Genomic DNA, 24,554 nt, shown 5'->3' with positions numbered 1-24,554 from the left:
CTTTATTGCCTTGAACTTTGAACCCTTTGCTCCTCCCATGAACTTCCTGTTTTAAGCCATGTCTATGCACTTCCTGGTTGGCAGAATATTGTGCCTTCAACAGCCGATATTTCGCTTGTCTCTCCTGCTACCATCCGTATCTTTGCTACCATCCATTATCGACACTTGGCTTGTTCCTCGACTATGCTTTTGCCTAATCCCGACCTGCAGCTACTTGTTACCGACCTTTGGCTATTCCTAGACTACGCTTCTGCTTGATCCTGACCTGCTGTATCTGCTACTGGACCCTGGCTTGCTCACCTCCTGGTGGGGCGATCCTGAGGACCGCGACCTGGTACTAACACGCAGCAAAATCCATCTCCACCATCGAGGGAGTCAAACTAGGCCTTGCAGATTGCCGCATGTCTTCCTCCTCCTCCTCCTCCTCAAAGCCTGCAAAAGTTCCCGTAGAATCGTTCTCCTCCTCTTCCACCCCTGGATCCTGCTCGGGCCTCTGGGAGCTAGGCATAATGGGGTCAGGATTCTCAGGATAAAGGGGGCCTTGAGAGGCAAGGAAGTCCTCCTCTTCCTCCTGCTGCTCTGCCTCCAGTGCCCTGTCCATAATGCCACGCAGAGTGTGCTCCAACAAAAACAGTACCGGTAGGGTGTCACTGATGCATGCGCTGTCCCGGCTGACCATCCTTGTTGGCTCCTCAAATGCTGAGAGGACAGCACATGCATCCTTAATCCAAAGCCACTGCCATGGTGAAAAGAAGCCCAGGCGCGCTGAGCCAGTGCTGGTGCTGTACTCGCAGAGATATTCATTGAGGGCCCTCTGCTGCATGTACAGGCGCTGCAGCATAGCCAAGGTGGAGTTCCAGCGGGTGGGCATGTCACAGACGAGGCGGTGTACCGGCAGGTGAAACTTGCGCTGCACTTCGGCCAAACGTGCAGTGGCACTGTACGACCGCCTGAAGTGATTGCACACCCTTCTTGCCATCCTTAGCACATCCTGCATTCCCGGGTATGAGTTCAAAAACCGCTGTACCACAAGATTCAGGACATGCGCCAGGCATAGCACATGGGTCAACTTTCCCTGACGAAGGGCGGCCAGGAGGTTTGACCCATTATCGGTAACCACCATCCCTGGCTGCAGCTGGCGTGGTGTCAACCACCTCTGGGCCTGTGCCTGCAGAGCCCCAAGAATCTCAGGGGCAGTATGCTGCCTGTCCCCTAGACACACAAGCTGCAGCACTGCGTGACACCTTTTGGCCTGAGACATACAATAGCCCTTTGAACGCTTACGTAGTACCTCATCATATTCAAAGGACCATTCTGCAGAGGAGGGCATGGAGGAGGATGAGTAGGAGGAGGAGCAGAAGGGGGTAGAAGTGATCGATCTACCCGGATCAGAGACCCCACCAGCTGTTTGCAGACGTGGGGGCAACCTGGCTGCAGCACCGAGCTCTGGCTACAATCCCTTCCGCTGGCAAGCAGTGTCACCCAATGAGCAGTGACAGAAATGTACCGTCCCTGCCCATGTTTGCTTGACCAAGTGTCAGCCGTCAGGTGTATCTTACGGCTGACTGACGTGGCCAGGGACGACACTACATTGCCTTCCACATGTTGGTATAGGGATGGCAGGGCCTTACGGGCAAAGTAATGCCGACTTGGCACCTGCCACTGTGGAACTGCACATTTTGCAAAGTCACGGAAGGGAGCAGACTCTACCAGGTTAAATGGTAACAGTTGCAGAGCCAGTAGTTTTGCCAAACTACTGTTTAGATGCTGGGTATGTGGGTGGCAAGGAGTATACATTTGTTTTCATTCCAGCATGTGTGGAATCGAAATTTGGCGTCTAGATGTTACAGCTGGTGGTGTGCTGGAGGTAGATGCGACACTGCCTCATCATCCCTGTCAATGGAGGCTGCCAACAGGTGACGAGTGACTATAGCAGGGCCAGGAACAGACTGATGTGCAGGTGGAGCACAAGGAGCAGCGCGAGGAGGACTAGGAGGTCGACTGACCGATCTTTGGCCCTTTTGTGGGTTCTTCAAATGCTCCTGCCAACAGGCCAAGTGGTGGATTGTCAAATGCCTGTTTAGGCAGCTTGTACCCAGGTGGTTGACATTTTTGCCACGTTTTATACCCTTCTGACAAATCTTGCAGATCGCAACTGTTCGGTCTGCATGGGATGTCTCAAAAAAGGCCCATCAAGAAGAGGTGTGTATAGTGGCCCGGGAGACAACAGGTGCGGCCTTAGATGGAGCTGGCTGTCTGCTCTCCCCTCTTGCTTGCTCTGCCTCCTTCTCAGCCTCAGACCCAACATCAGACTCCATAAAGGACTGAGCATCAGGCTGGAGTAGATGGCCGACACTGCGGTCAAACAGCTCAGCTGACTCCTCTGCCATGTCTGAAGTTGGGTCTAAGGGAGGAAGTGAGGTTGACATGGATTTATCTCTATTTGTTCTGCCAACTGCAGAAGACTGACCACTTTTCTCTGCCTGGGTCACTGTAGTTGCAGATGATGCCGATGATGAGGGTTTGGTAATATAGTCCACCACCTCCTGTACGTACTGTGGACGTATAGCTTGGCCACTGCCGGAGAACAATGCAAATGGTGGCCTGGCTGAGGACTGACCACCACGTCCACCCCTGCCTCTAGACACCCTAGAAGCTGTGCCCCTTTCCGCAGCAGGGCCACGTATGCCTTTTCTTGGTCTACCTGGCATATGTCACTGAGGCGTTGGCAACTCTGTGCGGTGAAAAACGCACACTGCTATGCGACCCACAGTTGTTGCTGAATACAGCACAGCAGATGCGTGTCACGCACAGTTGCAAAGCCTTTTGCACAGTGGACCTAACGCTTTCAATAACAGGCGTTAAGTTGTCACTGAGGCAATGTATTTTGCTGACTAGCAAGCACGTATACCTGCTGTAGATATATCAGCACTGTGGAACGTGCTCACTACACAGAACCCTCACACTTTCACTTTCACTTTCCCTACAGAAACTAGATTATTACATCTAACTACTGTGGTACAAAGTTCCCTAACTACACTAGATATCCCTTTCCTCATTTCTAACTCAAAAAACCAGCACAATCGCTGTATTTCTAAATACACTGACTGGCTGTAAGCTGAATACAATTCTGCTATATGGAGCTTTAGAAGCACTCGCCTATGCAGAAAACATAGTGTAGCAAAGCAGGAGTAAGAGAAATGCTTCCACTCTCTTCAACAGACTCTGTATCACTGTGCTAGGGGTTAGGCGGGGCTATCTTATATACTGTGGGGCGTATTCACTTCTGATTGGAACCTGGTCTCCGTAGTCACTCCAATCACATTCCCAGAAGACTCCTGCCCCCTCATTGGCTTTTGCTGATGTTTCTGGGCCAATCACGTTCTTTTAAAGCCCAGTTCCTGTACCAGTGCATTTTGGGCGGTTCTGGTGGCCGAATTCCGAACTTTTACTGCAAAAAGTTCGGAATTCGGCCGAATTTCGAACACCCAATGTTCGGGTCGAACCGATGGTCAACCCGAACCGTTCAATCATCTATACGGGTTAGTACCTGGATGGGAGACCACCTGGGAATACCAGGTGCTGTAGGCTTTAGGCTTTTCCTTTATTCGTTGGCTTTTTTTTGTTTCTCCTGAGGTGCCATCTTGCCATGGCCAAGTTCAAAGGGGTCGATGGTGGCAGTGGTGATCGCCTACGACCACATCACCCTGAACACGCCCGATCCTGTCTGATCTCGGAAGCTAAGCAGGGTCAGGCCTGGTTAGTACCTGGATGGGAGACCAGCTGGGAATACCAGTTGCTGTAGGCTTTTGGCTTTTCCTTTATTCGTTGGCTTTCAAGATAACAGCATGTGGTAACCAATAGCCTGAAAAAATGTTTTTGGTCAAAATGACTATTTTCGTCTTTTAGAGTCTTAAAACGCTTGTTTTAGACAAGATAACTGCATTTGGTCTCCAATGGCCTGAAAAATTTTTTTTGGTCAAAATGACTCTAATTTGGTCTCCAAGTGTCTAAAAAGCCTTTATTCCTCAAAATAACTGCATTTGGTCACCAAAGGTCTGAAAATAGTTTTTAGTCAAAATGACTGTATTTTCGCCTTTTAGAGTCTTAAAAAGCCGGTTTTAGACAAGATAACTGCATTTGGTAAACCAATGGCCTGAAAAAAAATTTTTTGGTCAAAATGACTCTATTTTTGTCTCCAAGTGTCTAAAAAGCCTTTTTAGTCAGAATAACTGCATTTGATCACCAAAGATCTGGAAAAAATGTTTTAGTCAAAATGACTGTATTTTTGGCTTTTAGAGTCTTAAAAAGCCGGTTTTAGACCAGATAACTGCATTTGGTAAACCAATGGCCTGAAAAAAATTTTTTGGTCAAAGTTAAATTATTTTGGTCTCCAAGTGTCTAAAAAGCATTTTTTAGTCAAAATAACTACATTTGGTCACCAAAGGTCTGACTTTTTTTTGTCAAAATTTTCATCTTTTCGTCTTTTAGAGTCTTAAACAGCCGCTTTTTAGACAAGATAACTGCATGTGGTAACCAATAGCCTGACAAAATTTTTTTGGGTCAAAATGACTCTATTTTGGTTTTCAAGTGTCTAAAAAGCCTACAAGCCTTTTAAGACTCTAAAAGACAAAAATACAGTCATTTTGACTAAATTTTTTTTCAGGGGGGCGTGGCCGAGCTGCGGGTGTGAGCGGACGTGCATGCTGTGAGCTCCGCTGTTGATCCTGGTAGTTATCCTGTGTAACTCCTTATCCTGCTCCGATTTCTACCGTCATTAGGTGCCTTGTGTTCCCTGGAGTGCGGTGATCACCCGGTGAGTCCTCCATCTTCTCTCTGTGATGTCTAAGAAGGGTAAAGAGGGAAATCCGCACAGGCCGGCCCGATCCAAGATGGCGGCGCCTCGCAGCGCGCAGCACAGAAGGCCACATATCTGGAGGCTGCTCAAAAGCTTTTTGCTAAGCCTGCTGCCCGGGACCCCCAAACTCTATCTGAGGACCATCGATCCGGCTCACCGGGGTCGCATGCAGACACGGATGACACTGTTCCCTTTGGGGATCTCTCCCGCCAGATTGCTGATTGGGAGGCAGCAGATGCAGACCAGGCCCCGAGGCAATCATCTCCTACCCCGGGCACAGAACCCACGTTGCAGGACATTATGGCTGCGGTTACCACCTGTACCACCTCAATTACGGCCCTGACAGCGGAGTTAAAGGGGGTCAAGGCTGAGATATCGTTCATGAGACATGATATGCAGAAATTGAGGGAGAGGACAGCGGCAGTGGAAGGCAGGGTCAGCTCCCTGGAGGATGACATGGCGCCTTTGCAAAGGAAAGTGAAACATACTGCCCTGCTCTCAGCCCAGCAAGCTGCTCGTCTGGATGACTTGGAGAATAGGATGAGACGGAGTAATATCAGAGCAATTGGGATCCCTGAGCGGGCGGAAGGTAAAGATCCTGTGGCTTTCATTGAACAATGGCTGCTCTCTACTTTTGGGCAAGAATCCTTTACTTCCATGTTTTCGGTGGAACGTGCTCATAGGGTGCCTATGCAACCTCTTCCTCCTGGAGCCCCCCCCCCCCCGCGCACTTTCATCTTCAAATTCCTCAATTACTAAAGCCAGGGGAATGCAGGGGAGGCTCAAGATTGACAACTCAAGGATCTCCCTGTTCCCCGATTACTCTGTGGTGGTGCAGAAACAGCGTGCGAAATTCGTAGAGGTCAAGAGGAGATTGCGGGACTTGAATGTTCAATACGCTATGCTGTACCCTTCCAGGCTCTGGGTGGTGGCCCGGGATGAGGTGTTGTTCTTTGACAAGCCTTCTGCTGCTGTTCAATGGCTGGATGCTAATGGTGGGGCCCTGCGGGCGGCCACTTCCCCCAGGCGAGAAGACCTTTGAGGATCGTTTCTACTTTTTGGAACTTTTGTACTCTTTCGGCCGGTCATGGATCCTTTCGGTTCTCCTGCCTATACCTGGCACTTGATGTTACACACACTTTTCCTGTTATGATGGGAGCTCTTCTGCTGCACTAATGGTTGCTACCTCTCACATGGTTGCTAATTTTGAGGAGACTACACTGGCATCGGTGGTCCCTCTTCGGTTTCCCCCCCCTTGGTCGTGACTGGACATGCCCTATTGACTCGTCCCTTCCCCCACACGTGGCAGACGTGTATTGCCTTTTTGTTTCCCCCTTTTTGCCTTTTTTCTGGTCCTGGACTTTGGTTCGATTTTTGCTTTTCCTGCATGTACTTTGTCGCTCTACTGCTATTATTTTACCCTATGCTGTGGATGTTCCTATTGACTGTTCTCTATGCTGGGGCTGCACCGGTACTGTGTGGGCTGGGCGACTACTCCTGTTGCTCTCTCTATATAGCTGGGCTGTGCTGATGGGGTGTAGTGGGTTCACCCTTTCTGGGTGCCCTCTTTCACCTCCCTGGCCGGGTTGCCTGACGCTCCGTGTATGGCTACATTTTGACTATGGCTGATAATATTTGTGTGATGTCCTGGAATGTGCGGGGCCTCAGCAACCCGGTAAAGAGGACGGCGGTGCTCCGCACCATCAAACGCCTGCAGGCAGATGTGGTTTGCCTGCAGGAGACCCATATGTCTCCTTCCACTTCCCCGTGTCTAGCTCCTAGCGTATTTAGTCACCAGTTCCACTCTGTTTACTCCACTTATTCGAGAGGGGTGTGTATTTTGATTAAGAAGGGGGTACGGTTTCTATGCTCAAAGTCTGTGATTGACCCTGAGGGCCGGTTTGTTTTATCCTGCCAACTAGCAAGCCTTAGGTGTGTACTTGTGCCCCCCCCCGTATTCTGCAGGGGTACTTAAACTTATCGTGCCACATATTGCTCAACTTCCTGATGTGCCCCCGCTGATGTTGGGGGACTTTACTGCCTGGGATAGGTTTTCCTCTCACTCCAGTGGACTTATGCTGGCCGGGGGGGCTACGCCCCTTGCTCGGTTGGTGGGTGAACTCGGACTGACAGATGTCTGGAGGATGGGCCACCCTGAGGTACGAAAGTTTTCGTGCTTCTCGGCGTCACACTCGGGATTGTCTAGGATAGATCTGGGGCTGGGTAATGGTTCGCTACTGCCTCTGGTGGTCGTGGCGGGGAAATCCCTTTGGAAACTCAATGCATTCTGGCTGACGCTCTTTCCTAGTCCTGATCCCCTGTCACCCAAACTAACATCCTTTTTTGCTGACAATTTGGAATCCGCAGAGGTGGGGGTGGTGTGGGATGCGGCTAAGGCATTCATGGGAGGTCAGTTTATACGTACGGTTAATGCCATTAAAACGGACACCAGGCAATGGGAGAATACTGTGTTGGACGCAGTGACTAGAGCGGAGGAAACTTATGTTAGGGACCCGTCAGATGATACTCAGAGGTCGTGGCTGGCTGCCCAATCTATGGCCAAGTCGGTCTCGATTCAAAAGGCTGAAAACAAGCGCTTATTCTTGCAGCAGAGGTATTTTGAGAAGGGAGAAAACACGGGTCATATGTTGGCCATGCTGGTTCGCTCGCAGCAGCCTGCGGCATTTATACCCCAGATTAAGGATCCTCAGGGGGTGCTCTGGCACGCCACGGCTGACATACGGAGAGTACTTGGGAAGTTTTATGCTGATCTTTACTCCTCTAAGATCTCGGCTGACTCACGAGAAATTGCCGTTTTTTTTGGCTTCCTGCGATTTGCCTTCTCTGTGGCTGTGCTTGGGGCCCCCCTTACGGAAAATGAACTTTATGCGGCCTTGAAATCTACTAAGCCTGGTAAATCTCCGGGGGCTGATGGTATCCCGTCGGAGGTTTACAGCCGATACGCTGAACAGTTGGTGCCCGTGCTGCTGCGGGTATATAACGAAGCCTTCCGTATTGGCCGCTGTTAGGAATGCTTCCTGAGCACACTGATGTGCTGTCATGAATCTGCAATCTAAAGGGTTAACCTAGAGCAGACTAATTGCAGTAATTGGCAAACAGGCTGCCTTATTTAAACAGCTCAGAAGCACTGTGTCTTTGCTGACTTGTCTGCAGCTCTTCCTGTGTTCCTGAAGCCTGCTTCCTGTTACCTGTTTGATATCCGTTTTGACCTTTGGCTTGTTCCTGACCTTGTTGACCTGCTGCCCGTCCTGACCCCCGGCTTGTTTGACCATTCTCTTGGATCTCCCTTGTCTGCTTATCTGGTTTCTCCCTTGGTGGGGCGACCCTGAGGACTGCGACCTGGTATCCACACGCAGCAAAATCCATCCTCCCCACTAGAGGCTCTGGAGAAAACTGGTGGATACTTAGATTCCGCACCTCAGGTTAGCCTGTGTCACTTACCTTGGGGGTTCCCGTCATAGCTCTGCCCTCTGGCACACGTGGGGCCTTCCTCTGCCATCAGGCTACCACTTGTATCCCTAACAGTACAAGTCAGCCATGACGGAGCCTGCAAGAGAAGCCTCACCGTTGGAAGAGATCTGCCAACACCTCGCAGCCCTATCTCCAACCGTAAAGTCGCTTCAAGACGGCTACACACAGCTAGAGGAAAGGCTGCTCTCTACGACACTTCAGGGGGATCCTCCTGTATTATCTGCTTCCTCTCCTGCTGCAGCACTCTCTGCACCTGCTTCTGGCCCTACCGTAGTGATGCTGCCACCAGAACCTCGAGTTCCTGCTCCCGAAAAATATTCCGGGGATCGCGGTAAATTCCGCGCCTTTCGCAACGCCTGCCAGCTGTATTTCTCCCTGCAACCTCGAACCTTTTCTTTGGAGACCACCAAGGTGGGGTTTGTTATCTCCCTGCTCCTAGGCGAACCCCAGTCCTGGGTTCATCGGCTCCTTGAAGAGGGCAGCCCCCATTAAACTCCTTACGGTAATTTTTTGAGGCCATGGCACAGCTCTATGATGACCCGCAGCGATCCTCCACCGCAGAAGCTGCGCTTCATGTTCTTCAGCAGGGTCGCAGGCCCGTAGAACACTACGTCACTGACTTCCGCCGCCTCAGTTCCGTTACGTCCTGGAACAAAGCAGCACTCCGGTATCAGTTCCGTCTCGGCTTGTCAGAAGGACTGAAGGACGAGCTGGCGCGGGTAGGTGTCCCCAATGCCTTGGAAGATTTGATTTCCCAGGCCATTCAAATCGACTGGAGGCTACGGGAGTGCAGAGCAGAACGATCTCCGCAGCCGTTCAGACCAGCCTGGATGCTACCACGAGTTGCTCATCCTGCATACTTTTCTTCTGCTGGGTCAGCTCTTACCAACCCCGCTCCCGCTGGAGTCGCCTCAGATACGCCTGAACCTATACAACTTGGGATCATACGGCCTGCTTTGTCCCCGGAGGAGAGACGCCGTCGCCAGTTGGGTAACCTGTGCCTGTATTGCGGTGAAGCTGGACACTATGTGCGCTCCTGCCCGGCAAAATACCATAAGTTCATGCCGGCCTCACCATCTGTTGCCAGTTCCTCCCACCTAGCCTTTCCTGTGTCATTACAGCTTCCGGAAGGACTCGTCCCAGTTACCGCAATCATTGACTTGGGAGCCTGCCGTTGTTTCATTGATCGCTCGTTCGCCCTGCAACATGGCGTACCTCTCCGGCTCAAGACTCAGGACCTCACCATCTTCCTGGCTGATGGCTCCCACATCAAATCCGGGCCCGTGACCCAAGAAACTTTTCCCCTTCCTATGGTCTCCTCCTCCGGCCATAAGGAACTGATTAGCCTGGATGTTATCACATCCTCCTTATTTCCCATTGTCCTGGGATTACCGTGGTTGCAAGCACATAACCCCCAAGTCAATTGGATCACAGGCATCATCCAGTTCCCATCTCTTTACTGCAAGAATTCCTGTCTACCCGCTCCTCCTGAATTCCCCAAGACTCTGTTCTGTCTTGAATCCGAACCTGATGTATGTTCTGTGGTGCCCAACGCATACCATGATTTCCTGGACGTATTCAGCAAACGGGGAGCAGAGACCTTGCCCCCCCACCGTCCATATGACTGCCCCATCGACTTGCTCCCAGGAGCCGAAATCCCGTTTGGCCGGATTTACCCACTTTCTGAACGTGAGCTGGACGTCTTAAAGGACTATGTAGACGAAAGTCTGAAGAAGGGGTTCATCTGTCCCTCTACCTCTCCAGCAGGGGCAGGTATCTTCTTCGTAGAGAAGAAGGATCACACCCTCCGACCCTGCATCGATTATAGGGATTTAAATAAAGTTACTATTAAAAACCGTTATCCCCTTCCTCTAGTCCCCGAACTCTTTCAGAGACTCAGATCTGCCATCCTGTTTACTAAGCTGGATCTTCGTGGGGCGTACAACTTGGTGCGCATTCGAGAGGGCGACGAATGGAAGACTGCTTTCCGCACTAGATTCGGACATTTCGAATACCTGGTAATGCCATTTGGCCTTTGTAATGCTCCTGCCACGTTCCAACACTTTGTGAACGACATCTTCAGGGATTGATTGGATATCTTCATCATCGTATACTTGGATGACATCCTAATCTTCTCAACATCCCTAGAGCAGCATCGCGAGCACGTTCGAAATGTCCTCGGTCGCCTTCGCCAGCATGGTCTCTACGCCAAGGCCGAGAAGTGCGTTTTTGAGCAGAACAGTATCCCGTTTCTGGGGTTAATAATTTCCACAGAAGGAATAGAGATGGATCCTCAGAAGGTCTCTGCAATTCTGGACTGGCCACCTCCATCAGACAAAAAGGGAGTACAGCGCTTCGTTGGCTTCACTAATTTTTATAGGAGGTTCATTAAGGGGTTCTCTAACATCATAGCCCCTATTACTCACCTTACTAAGAAGAACGTCCACTTCCAGTGGACCCCAGAAGCTCAGTCCGCCTTCTCGGTTCTTAAAAAACATTTTACCTCTGCCCCTATCCTAAGTCACCCGGATCCTGCCTTACCCTATCTCCTGGAGGTAGACGCATTGGACGTTGCGGTCGGGGCAGTCATCTCCCAAAGACAGGGAACTAGAGACTTAACTCACCCAATAGCCTTCTTTTCCCGGAAACTCTCTCCCGCGGAGAAAAACTATGATGTCGGGGACCGGGAACTCCTGGCTATCAAAGCCACTCTCAAAGAGTGGAGATATCTACTAGAAGGAGCATCACACCCGATTCTTATATTTACCGATCATAAGAACCTTGAGTACTTAAGATCTGCAAAGCGACTTAGACCCCGCCAGGCCCGATGGGCACTCTTCTTCTCCAGATTCTCGTTCCATATCACCTATCGGCCCGGGTCGAAAAATGTCGAACCGGATTCCCTGTCCCGGATGTTTGATAATACTAAAGAAGAGTTGGTACCTGACACTATCCTGTCAGAGAAAAACTTCCTGCTCACTAGCCTGAAATCCCATCTTGAGCAAGCCTCTGCCAAAATTTCCGGTCCACCTGGGATACCCCTGTCACGCAAGGATGGTTTGTTGTGGGCTAAGGACAAAATATTTGTCCCGGAGGGAGTCAGAGTTTCGGTTCTAGCTGCCTGCCATGACCACCCTCTGGCTGGCCATTTTGGTGTTCATAGGACCCTTGACCTCATGCAATGCACCTTCTGGTGGCCTGAGATGGGAAAAGACTGCAGAAGTTATGTGTCTTCCTGTGTTTCTTGCTCCAGAAGTAAAACTACCAGAAGTAAGGCGTGGGGTCTCCTCAGACCACTCCCAATCCCTGACTGGCCCTGGCAAACTATCGCCATGGACTTTATCCTGGAACTTCCTCCTTCGGCCGGGTGCTCTGCCATTTTTGTGGTTGTAGACCGGCTTACTAAGATGGCCCACTTTCTACCCCTCAAAGGTACCCCCTCTGCAAAAGAAACTGCAGAAGTCTTCATTAGGGAGATCGTGCGACTCCACAGGGTACCCACGAACATTATCTCGGACAGAGGGGTACAGTTCACGTCCCGCTTTTGGAGGGCCTTGTGTAAGCTACTAAAAATTGAATTATCTATGTCCTCAGCTTACCACCCGCAGACGAACGGGCAAACAGAGAGGACAAACCAGACCCTGGAACAATATCTCCGGTGCTTTACCACCTTCGTCCAGGACGACTGGGTAGCATTACTACCATTTGCGGAATTTGCCTTTAATAATTCACGACATTCCGTTACCGGGCAATCTCCCTTCTTTGCCAATTATGGTTTTCATCCTTCCTTTCTGCCCGACGTCCCATCTGATTCCAGAGTGCCCGCAGTTCAGGTCACCATTGACTTCTTCACGAGTAATAACAAACTTCTGCAGGACACCTTGGCCAAGGCTCAGATAGCGTCCAAAAGAATCTTTGATGGGAAAAAGAGGGGAGAACTGATTCTCCAACCAGGTGACCAGGTCTTTTTATCCACAGCTAACCTGCGCTTGGCCTGCCCATCCAAGAAGTTGGCTTCCAGGTTTATCGGCCCATTCCACGTTAAAATAAGACTCAATGCCGTGTCCTATGAGTTATCCTTACCTGATACCCTAAGGATCCATCCTGTGTTCCATGTCACTCTTTTTTAAAACCCGCGGTTCCCGACGCCTTCCCCGGCAGAAGCCCTGGACCTCAGGAACCAGTGATGGTGGATGGCGACATGGAGTACGAAGTTGAGGCTGTACTTGATTGCCGGAAAAGAGGTAACCAGCTTCAGTTCCTTATTAAATAGAAGGGTTATGGGCCGGAAGAGAATTCCTGGGAACCTGAGAGTAACATTCATGCCGCAGACGTGATCCAGGCGTTTTTTCTTGCCCATCCTCAGAAAAGCAGTTTGTTGGGCACCCGGAGGTTGCTCATAAGGGGGGGGGGTAATGTTAGGAATGCTTCCTGAGCACACTGATGTGCTGTCATGAATCTGCAATCTAAAGGGTTAACCTAGAGCAGACTAATTGCAGTAATTGGCAAAGAGGCTGCCTTATTTAAACAGCTCAGAAGCACTGTGTCTTTGCTGACTTGTCTGCAGCTCTTCCTGTGTTCCTGAAGCCTGCTTCCTGTTACCTGTTTGATATCCATTTTGACCTTTGGCTTGTTCCTGACCTTGTTGACCTGCTGCCCGTCCTGACCCCCGGCTTGTTTGACCATTCTCTCGGATCTCCCTTGTCTGCTTATCTGCCTTCGGATCTTGACTGGCTTCTCCCTTGGTGGGGTGACCCTGAGGACTGCGACCTAGTATCCACACGCAGCAAAATCCATCCTCACCACTAGAGGCTCTGGTGAAAACCGGTGGATACTTAGATTCCGCACCTCAGGTTAGCCTGTGTCACTTACCTTGGGGGTTCCCGTCTAAGCACCGCCCTCTGGCACACGTGGGGCCTTCCTCTGCCATCAGGCTACCTCTTGTATCCCTAACAGCCACCTTCCTGCCTCTATGTCCGAAGCTATAGTTGTTTTCCTGCTGAAGCCCGGCAAGGATCCGCTTTTGGCAGATTCCTAAAGGCCCATATCTCTACTCACAACGGATGTTAAAATTCTAGCTAAGATACTTATCCTGACCAAATCGACGGCACTTAATCTCCGCCGACTATTTCTGAACCTTCAGATCCCAGTAGACAACCCTGGGAACCGGGCAGTCTTTTCGCTAGATGCCGCTAAGGCATTCGATAGTGTTAAATGGGTGTACCTATGGGAAGTTCTCAAACGCATTGGTGTGGGAGAGAACTTTCTGAACTGGGTGGGGGTACTGTACGCTGCCCCCACGGCCAGACTGAGGGTGAAAGGGGAGCTTTCTGGACCCTTCTGTTTGCACAGGGGGACTAGACAGGGCTGCCCACTATCTCCATTGCTGTTTGCCATGGCACTGGAGACCTTAGCGCCGCGGATTCGGTCCTCCCCTGATATAGTGGGGTTCAGAAGGGGCTCCCATGCAGACGTTATCTCACTCTATGCGGATGACACACTGCTCTACCTAGGTGATACAGGGGAATCCTTGCGGGCGGTAATGTCCCTTATTGACTATTTTGGGTCCCTGTCGGGATTTTCCATAAATTGGGATAAATCAGTTTTAATTCCCCTTGATCCCATAACTCAGCCTCTTCCGGACTGTGCATCCACAGTGCGAGTGGTTGACTGCTTCAAATATTTGGGGATCCAGGTGTCTCCTGATCCTACCCAGTATATCACACTGAACCTTGTACTTCTGCTGCAAAGTTCCCTTGTCGGTGGCTGGGTGAGTCAATCTAATTAAGATGGTGTGGGCTCCTCAACTTCTTTATGTCTTGCACAACTCCCCAATCTGGATACCCAGGAAATGGTTCTATAGGATTGACTCCCAGTTCCGAGAACTGATCTGGTGCTAAAAAGTGTCTAGGATTAAATTGGCTACCCTTCAGATGGGCAAGGATAGTGGTGGCTTGGCAGTCCCCAACCCCAGAGTATATTTTCTAGCCTTCCAGGTTCAGCATATGGGGGGATGGGGTCTTTTGGATCCATTCGTTCCTATTGGGTCCCTACTGACTCGCCTCACCCTGTCCTTGTATACCTTGAAGCGGGGTTCTCCAATATGGGGACTCGGTTACCCACACTCGCCTTGATTCGCATGGTGTGGCGCTGTGTCAAGGGGATGTTGCAGATCACGGGTTACCTTCCTCAGACTCCGATTTGGCATAATCGCAACTTTTCGGAACTGTTTCGTCTAGAGGGTGCGGAGATGTGGGAGGCCCATGGTGTATATTTTATAGCACAATTGTTCAGAGCTGGGGTACTGAAATATATTCAAGACTTACAGAGGGAGTTTGATGTTCCTAGGCACTGTTTCTTTCGCTACCTACAATTGAGACACGCGATGATGGCCCAGGCAGGCTTGGCTTCTTTGACACCCGACACTCACTGCCTGTTGGGTGAGGTGTTTCGGGTCTCGGACAAGAAGGGTATGATCTCACAGGTTTATTTCCTTCTGTTGGGATCCGTGCAGGACCCCTCTTCCCTCCCTGCTCATGCGGGGTGGGAGGGGGGATCTTGGACCCATAGATGGGCAGACGTGGGATCTTTGCCTCTCATCAATCATCGATTTTGGATCGCCTCCAGGGTGCCGAGCAGGGGCCAGTGGATAACACAGGTCAATGCCTCTTTAATCAGGGAAAAGCCATACCAGCATCGAAATGCTCACAAGAAATTTGCCTCGTTATGGCAACCTTGGTTGTATGACCCGGCCTTGGCTCCCCCCAGTTGGTTATGGATCGGCTGCTCATTGGATAGGGTAGCATTTCTTGAGAAGGTCTAGCGTGCAGAGTCCTCCCTTCCTTTCCCCCTCCCCCCAACCTTTAACTTTTCTGCCACTGTTTTCCTTTTTTCCCTTCCCTTCTCCTTTGCACTTAGTACTTCAGGTGGGTTTTTGCTACTTTACGGAGGTGTGTGCTATATTGCTAGATGTTCATGGTCCTATTACTATTGGGAGGGAATAACTGTATGTTTTTATTTATCCTTCTCTTATGCACAGGGGCACATGCTCAGGTTTGTTTACTTGGCTGTAATTTTCACCTGAATGCAATGGTTTATGGATGACGTTTTCCTGTACTGTTGCTGTTATATCCTTTATATATTTGTATTTTTCCGAACACTGGTTCTGTAACTGATTATAGAATGGGATTGGTGCAGCGCTAACACAATTGAATCCACAGTCCATACAAATGTTCAAATGGATCAAATACAAAAGTGCAGTAAACAAAAGTTCATCAGAGAGTGCTCTAATAAAGAAGGGAAACTGTCCACCACTTCAAACTTGGAAAAAGCCCCGAGTGCAGGAACCGCCACCTAGATAATAAATGGCCTCTTACCAAATTGCAATGACCCCCATTACAAGGATCAAAGACAGCCTGTGTGATCAAATCAGTGCCCAGATTGACATGTATCGATTCCCAGTGTTCCCTCAGCAGCTCCGACCGGAACAAGTGAACATAAGCAAAAGAGGGACAACTCCAATAGTGAAGTACGTTCACAGGTTTATTCAGTAAAAGCAGAGTGGCAACTCACGTTTGCATGAAGAAATCACAGCATGTCTCGGAGCTATACTCTCAGAACCTTTGTTTCCAACCAATAAAATGGCCGCCGTGTCTCCTTGCTGGCCTCAGCACGACGAACTGCAGGCTCCTCCTCCGACCGGTTTCGTCAACACGTGACTTCGTCAGGGGGTGTGGCCTATGGCAGAACGTCTTTCCTTATATGCTGGGTGAGACAGGGCGGAACTCGCTGCGTCCAATCCGGAGCCAGCAGGAAGAGGTCATCCCAAACCATCAACAGGAAGGAGACCAACGACCCGGAACAGGATGTGTGACCTTTGAATGTCAACATCCGGAGCTAAACCCGGAATTGGAGACCGCAAACAGCGATAAACCGATCAAATATTAACATGATTGCACAAGAGATATATGTGCCTTATATTTCAAAGGACTTCTAGTGCATATTTGATCTTAAGAAAGAAACCTTATTTAAAAGAGCTTCAAAACGGGGGAAACCTATAGGTAACCAGGGGAACAGTGCTCTACTCTAGCCGTGCTAGACTTTGCAGGCAAACACCGCCATCTAGCGGCCAGAAACAAAAATTCCCGAGAGTGCTCCATTACATAACTTACATTGACATGAAGGGAAAATTATAAATGTAACTAAAAATGTGAACTAAATATGATACACAATATGACAGTTTAATAGCATCACAAAAAATATAGAATAAAAACATTTAAAACTATCCCACAAATAAAAACAAAATAAAATTATGATAACCAACAGTGCAGAACATACTGAAAACTGATTATGTCTACCGTTCATGTTATTTATTCAGTGTACTGTTTATACTCAATAAATATTAAAAAAAATTCAGACCTTTGGTGATTAAATGCAAAAAAATAAATGCTTTTTAGACACTTGGAGACCAAAATAGAGTCATTTTGACCCAAACAAATGTTTCAGGTGGTTGGTGACCAAATGCAGTTATTTTGACTAAAAAGGGCTTTTTAGACACATGGAGACCAAAATAGAGTAATTTTGACCAAAAAAATGTTTTCAGATCACTGGTAACGAAATGCAATTATCTTGTCTAAAACCGGCTTTTTAAGACTCTAAAAGACAAAAATACAGTCATTTTGGCTAAAGAAGTTTTCAGACCTTTGGTGACCAAACGTAGTTATTTTGACTAAAAAGGGCTTTTTAGACACTTGGAGACCTAAATAGAGTCATTTTGACCAAAAACATTTTTTTAGGCCATTGGTTACCAAATGCAATTATCTTGTCCAAAACCGGCTTTTTAAGACTCTAATAGACGAAAATACAATCATTTTGACTAAATTTTTTTTCAAACCTTCGGTGACCAAATGCAGTTATTTTGACTAAAAAGGAATTTTTAGACACATGGAGACCAAAATAGAGTCATTTTGACCAAAAAAATGTTTTCAGATCACTGGTAACGAAATGCAATTATCTTGTCTAAAAGCAGTGTTTTAAGACTCTAAAAGACAAAAATACAGTCATTTTGGCAAAAAAAGTTTTTCAGACCTTTGGTGACCAAATGCAGTTATTTTGACTAAAAAAGGCTTTTTAGACACTTGGAGACCAAAATAGAATCATTTTGACCAAAAAAATGTTTTCAGATCACTGCATACGAAATGCAATTATCTTGTCTAAAACCGGATTTTTAAGACTCTAAAAGACAAAAATACAGTCATTATGGCTAAATAAAGGTTTTCAGACCTTTGGTGACCAAATGCATTTATTTTGACTAAAATAAGCTTTTTAGACACTTGGAGACCAAAATAGAGTCATTTTGACCCAAACAAATGTTTCATGCGATTGGTTACCAAATGCAATTATCTTGTCCAAAACCGGCTTTTTAAGACTCTAATAGACGAAAATACAATAATTTAAACTACATTTTTTTCAGACCTTTGGTGACCAAATACAGTTATTTTGACTAAAAGGGGCTTTTTAGACACTTGGAGACCAAAATAGAGTCATTTTGACCAAAAAAATGTTTTCAGATCACTGGTTACGAAATGCAATTATCTTGTCTAAAACCGGCTTTTTAAGACTCTAAAAGACAAAAATACAGTCATTTTGGCTAAAAAAGTTTTTCAGACCTTTGGTGACCAAACGTAGTTATTTTGACTAAAATAAGCTTTTTAGACACTTGGAGATCAAAATAGAGTCATTTTGACCAAAAAATGTTTTCAGATCACTGGTAACGAAATGCAATTATCTTGTCTAAAACCAGCTTTTTAAGACTAAAAGACAAAAACACAGTCATTTTGGCTAAAAAAAAGTTTTTCAGACCTTGTGTGACCAAACGTAGTTATTTTGGCTAAAAATGGCTTTTTAGACACTTGGAGACCTAAATAGAGTCATTTTGATCAAAAACATTTTTTCAGGCCATTAGTTACCAAATGTCGTTTATCTTGCCTAAAAGCAGTGTTTTAAGACACTAAAAGACAAAAATACAGTCATTTTGGCTTACAAAAGTTTTTCAAACCTTTGGTGACCAAACGTAGTTATTTTGACTAAAAAGGGCTTTTAAGACACTTGGAGACCTAAATAAAGTCATTTTGACCAAAAACATTTTTTCTGGCCATTGGTTACCAAATGTCGTTTATCTTGTCTAAAAGCAGTGTTTTAAGACTCTAAAAGACAAAAATACAGTCATTTTGGATAAAAAAAGTTTTTCAGAATTGGGGGACCAACCGTAGTTATTTTGACTAAAAAGGGCTTTTTAGACACTTTTTTAAAAACATTTTTTCAGGCCATTGGTTACCAAGAGTAGTTTATCTTGTCTAAAAGCGGGGTTTTAAGACTCTAAAAGACAAAAATACAGTCATTTTGGCTAAAAAAAAGGTTTTCAGACCTTTGGTGACAAAATGCCTTTATTTTGACTAAAATAAGCTTTTTAGACAATTGGAGACCAAAATAGAGTCATTTTGACCCAAACAAATGTTTCATGCGATTGGTTACCAAATGCAATTATCTTGTCCAAAACCGGCTTTTTAAGACTCTAATAGACGAAAATACAATAATTTAAACTACATTTTTTTCAGACCTTTGGTGACCAAATACAGTTATTTTGACTAAAAGGGGCTTTTTAGACACTTGGAGACCAAAATAGAGTCATTTTGAGCCAAACAAATGTTTCAGGCGATTGGTTACCAAATTCAATTATCTTGTCAAAAACCGGCTTTTTAAGACTCTTAAAGACAAAAATACAGTCATTTTGGCTAAAAAAGTTTTTCAGACCTTTGGTGACCAAATGCAGTTATTTTAACTAAAAAAGGCTTTTTAGACACTTGGAGACCAAAATAGAGTCATTTTGAGCCAAACAAATGTTTCAGGCGATTGGTTACCAAATGCAATTATTTTGTCAAAAACCGGCTTTTTAAGACTCTAATAGACGAAAATACAATCATTTAAACTACATTTTTTCAGACCTTTTTTTGTGACCAAATACAGATATTTCGACCAAAAGGGTCCTTTTAGACAATTGGAGACCAAAATAGAGTCATATTGACCCAAAAATTTTTTTCAGGCGATTGGTTATCAAATGCAATTATCTTGATCAAAACCGGCTTTTTAAGACTCTAATAAACGAAAATACAATCATTTTGACTACATTTTTTTTCAGACCTTTGGTGCAAATAACTGCATTTGGTCACCAAAGGTCTGAAAACCTTTTTTTAGCCAATATGACTGTATTTCTGTCTTTTAGAGTCTTAAAACACTGATTTTAGACAAGATAAACTACATTTGGTAACCAATGGCCTGAAAAAAATGTTTTTGGTCAAAATGACTCTATTTAGGTCTCCAAGTGTCTAAAAAGCCCTTTTTATTCAAAATAACTATGTTTGGTCACCAAAGGTCTGAAAAACTATTTTAGCCAAAATGACTGTATTTTTGTCTTTTAGAGTCTTAAAAAGCCGGTTTTAAACAAGATAATTGCATTTCGTTACCAGTGATCTGAAAACATTTTTTTGGTCAAAATGACTCTATTTTGGTCTCCAAGTGTCTAAAAAGCATTTTTAGTCAAAATAACTGCATTTGGTCACCAAAGGCCTGAAAAACTTTTTTTAGCCAAAATGACTATTTTTGTCTTTAAGAGTCTTAAAAAGCCGGTTTTAGACAAGATAATTGCATTTCATAACCAGTGATCTGAAAACATTTTTTTGGTCAAAATGACTCTATTTTGGTCTCCAAGTGCCTAAAAAGGCCCTTTTAGTCAAAATAACTGCATTTGGTCACCAAAGGTCTGAAAAAAATGTAGTCAAAATGATTGTATTTTCGTCTATTAGAGTCTTAAAAAGCCGGTTTTGGACAAGATAATTGCATTTGGTAACCAATCGCCTGAAACATTTGTTTGGGTTAAGATGACTCTATTTTGGTCTCCGAGTGTCTAAAAAGCCCTTTTTAGTCAAAATAACTACGGTTGGTCCCCCAATTCTGAAAAACTTTTTTTATCCAAAATGACTGTATTTTTGTCTTTTAGAGTCTTAAAAAGCCGGTTTTAGACAAGATAATTGCATTTCGTTACCAGTGATCTGAAAACATTTTTTGGTCAAAATGACTCTATTTTGGTCTCCAAGTGTCTAAAAACCTTATTTTAGTCAAAATAAATGCATTTTGTCACCAAAGGTCTGAAAACCTTTTTTTTAGCCAAAATGACTGTATTTTTGTCTTTAAGAGTCTTAAAAAGCCGGTTTTTGACAAGATAATTGAATTTGGTAACCAATCGCCTGAAACATTTGTTTGGCTCAAAATTACTCTATTTTGGTCTCCAAGTAACTAAAAAGCCCCTTTTAGTCAAAATAACTGTATTTGGTCACCAAAGGTCTGAAAAAAATGTAGTTTAAATTATTGTATTTTCGTCTATTAGAGTCTTAAAAAGCCGGTTTTGGACAAGATAATTGCATTTGGTAACCAATCGCATGAAACATTTGTTTGGGTCAAAATGACTCTATTTTGGTCTCCAATTGTCTAAAAAGCTTATTTTAGTCAAAATAAAGGCATTTTGTCACCAAAGGTCTGAAAACCTTTTTTTTAGCCAAAATGACTGTATTTTTGTCTTTTAGAGTCTTAAAACACCGCTTTTAGACAAGATAAACTACTCTTGGTAACCAATGGCCTGAAAAAATGTTTTTAAAAAAGTGTCTAAAAAGCCCTTTTTAGTCAAAATAACTACGTTTGGTCACACAAGGTCTGAAAAACTTTTTTTTAACCAAAATGACTGTATTTTTGTCTTTTAGTCTTAAAAAGCCGGTTACCAGTGATCTGAAAACACGTCTCCAAGTGTCTAAAAAGACCCTTTTGGTCAAAATATCTGTATTTGATCACCAAAGGTTTTAAAAAAAAATGTAGTTTAAATGATAGTATTTTCGTCTATTAGAGTCTTAAAAAGCCGGTTTTTGACAAGATAATTGCATTTGGTAACCAATCGCCTGAAACATTTGTTTGGGTCAAAATGACTCAATTTTGGTCTTCAAGTGTCTAAAAAGCCTTTATTAGTCAAAATAACTGCATTTGGTCACCAAAGGTCTGAAAAACCTTTTTAGCCAAAATGACTGCATTTCTGTCTTTTAGAGTCTTAAAAAGCCGGTTTTTAGACAAGATAATTGCATTTCGTTACCAGTGATCTGAAAACATTTTTTTGGTCAAAATGACTCTATTTTGGTTTCCAAGTGTCTAAAAAGCCCTTTTTAGTCAAAATAACTATATTTGGTCACCAAAGGTCTGAAATAAAAAATTAGTCAAAATGACTGTATTTTCGTCTATTAGAGTCTTAAAAAGCCGGTTTTTGACAAGATAATTGCATTTGGTAACCAATCGCCTGAAACATTTGTTTGCGTCAAAACGACTCTATTTAGGTCTCCAAGTGTCTAAAAACCCTATTTTAGTCAAAATAAATGCATTTGTTCACCAAAGGTCTGAAAACCTTTTTTAGCCAAAATGACTATATTTTTGTATTTTAGAGTCTTAAAACACCGCTTTTAGACAAGGTAAGTACTCTTGGTAACCAATGGCCTGAAAAAATGTTTTTGGTCAAAATGACTCTATTTAGGTCTCCAAGTGTCTAAAAAGCCCTTTTTAGTCAAAATAACTACGTTTGGTCACCAAAGGTTTGAAAAACTTTTTTAGCCAAAATGACTGTATTTTTGTCTTTTAGAGTCTTAAAAAGCCGGTTTTAGACAAGATAATTGCATTTCGTTACCAGTGATCTGAAAACATTTTTTTGGTCAAAATGACTCTATTTTGGTCTTCAAGTGTCTAAAAAGCCCCTTTTAGTCAAAATAACAGTATTTGGTCACCAATTTTCTGAAAAAAAAATGTAGTCAAAATGATTGTATTTTCGTCTATTAGAGTCTTAAAAAGCCGGTTTTGGACAAGATAATTGCATTTGGAAACCAATCGCCTGAAACATTTGTTTGGGTCAAAATTACTATTTTGGTCTCCAAGTGTCTAAAAAGCCTACTTTAGTCAAAATAAATACATTTGTTCACCAAAGGTCTGAAAACCTTTTTTTTAGCCAAAATGACTGTATTTTTGTCTTTTAGAGTCTTAAAAAGCCGGTTTTAGACAAGATAATTGCATTTCGTATGCAGTGATCTGAAAACATTTTTTTGGTCAAAATTATTCTATTTTGGTCTCCAAGTGTCTAAAAAGCCTTTTTTAGTCAAAATAACTGCATTTGGTCACCAAAGGTCTGAAAAACTTTTTTTAGCCAAAATGACTGTATTTTTGTCTTTTAGAGTCTTAAAACACTGCTTTTAGACAAGATAAACTACATTTGGTAACCAATGGCCTGAAAAAATGTTTTTGGTCAAAATGACTCTATTTAGGTCTCCAAGTGTCCAAAAAGCCCTTTTTAGTCAAAATAACTACGTTTGGTCACCAAAGGTCTGAAAAACTTTTTTAGCCAAAATGACTGTATTTTTGTCTTTTAGAGTCTTAAAAAGCCGGTTTTAGACAAGATAATTGCATTTCGTTACCAGTGATCTGAAAACATTTTTTTGGTCAAATGACTCTATTTTGGTCTCCATGTGTCTAAAAATCCCTTTTTAGTCAAAATAACTGCATTTGGTCACCAAAGGTCTGAAAAACTTTTTTAGCCAAAATGACTGTATTTTCGTCTATTAGAGTCTTAAAAAGCCGGTTTTAGACAAGATAATTGCATTTGGTAACCAATCGCCTGAAACATTTGTTTGGGTCAAAATGACTGTATTTTGGTCTCCAAGTGTCTAAAAAAGACTTTTTTAGTCAAAATAACTGCATTTGGTCACCAAAGGTCTGAAAAACTTTTTTAGCCAAAATGACTGTATTTTTGTCTTTTAGAGTCTTAAAAAGCCGGTTTTAGACAAGATAATTGCATTTCGTTACCAGTGATCTGAAAACATTTTTTTGGTCAAAATGACTCTATTTTGGTCTCCAAGTGTCTAAACACCTTATTTTAGTCAAAATAAATGCATTTTGTCACCAAAGGTCTGAAAACCTTTTTTGTAGCCAAAATGACTGTATTTTTGTCTTTTAGAGTCTTAAAACACTGCTTTTAGACAAGATAAACTACTCTTGGTAACCAATGGCCTGAAAAAATGTTTTTGGTCAAAATGACTCTATTTAGGTCTCCAAGTGTCTTAAAAGCCTTTTTAGTCAAAATAACTACGTTTGGTCACACAAGGTCTGAAAAACTTTTTTTTAACCAAAATGACTGTATTTTTGTCTTTTAGTCTTAAAAAGCCGGTTACCAGTGATCTGAAAACACGTCTCCAAGTGTCTAAAAAGACCCTTTTGGTCAAAATATCTGTATTTGATCACCAAAGGTTTTAAAAAAAATGTAGTTTAAATGATTGTATTTTCGTCTATTAGAGTTTTAAAAAGCCGGTTTTTGACAAGATAATTGCATTTGGTAACCAATCGCCTGAAACATTTGTTTGGGTCAAAATGACTAAATTTTGGTCTTCAAGTGTCTAAAAAGCCTTTATTAGTCAAAATAACTGCATTTGGTCACCAAAGGTCTGAAAAACTTTTTTAGCCAAAATGACTGCATTTCTGTCTTTTAGAGTCTTAAAAAGCCGGTTTTAGACATTTCGTTACCAGTGATCTGAAAACATTTTTTTGGTCAAAATGACTCTATTTTGGTCTCCATGTGTCTAAAAATCCTTTTTTTGTCAAAATAACTGCATTTGGTCACCGAAGGTCTGAAAAAAAATTTAGTCAAAATAATTGTATTTTCGTCTATTAGAGTCTTAAAAAGCTGGTTTTGGACAAGATAATTGCATTTGGTAACCAATCGCCTGAAACGTTTGTTTGGGTCAAAACGACTCTATTTAGGTCTTCAAGTGTCTAAAAACCCTATTTTAGTCAAAATAAATGCATTTGTTCACCAAAGGTCTGAAAACCTTTTTTAGCCAAAATGACTATATTTTTGTATTTTAGAGTCTTAAAACACCGCTTTAAGACAAGGTAAAGTACTCTTGGTAACCAATGGCCTGAAAAAATGTTTTTGGTCAAAATGACTCTATTTAGGTCTCCAAGTGTCTAAAAAGTCCTTTTTAGTCAAAATAACTACGTTTGGTCACCAAAGGTTTGAAAAACTTTTTAGCCAAAATGACTGTATTTTTGTCTTTTAGAGTCTTAAAAAGCC

This window comes from Pelophylax lessonae (assembly GCF_965119305.1).
Source record: "Pelophylax lessonae genome assembly, chromosome: 8".
Lineage (NCBI taxonomy): Eukaryota > Metazoa > Chordata > Amphibia > Anura > Ranidae > Pelophylax > Pelophylax lessonae.
This window is presented reverse-complemented; position numbering follows the sequence as displayed.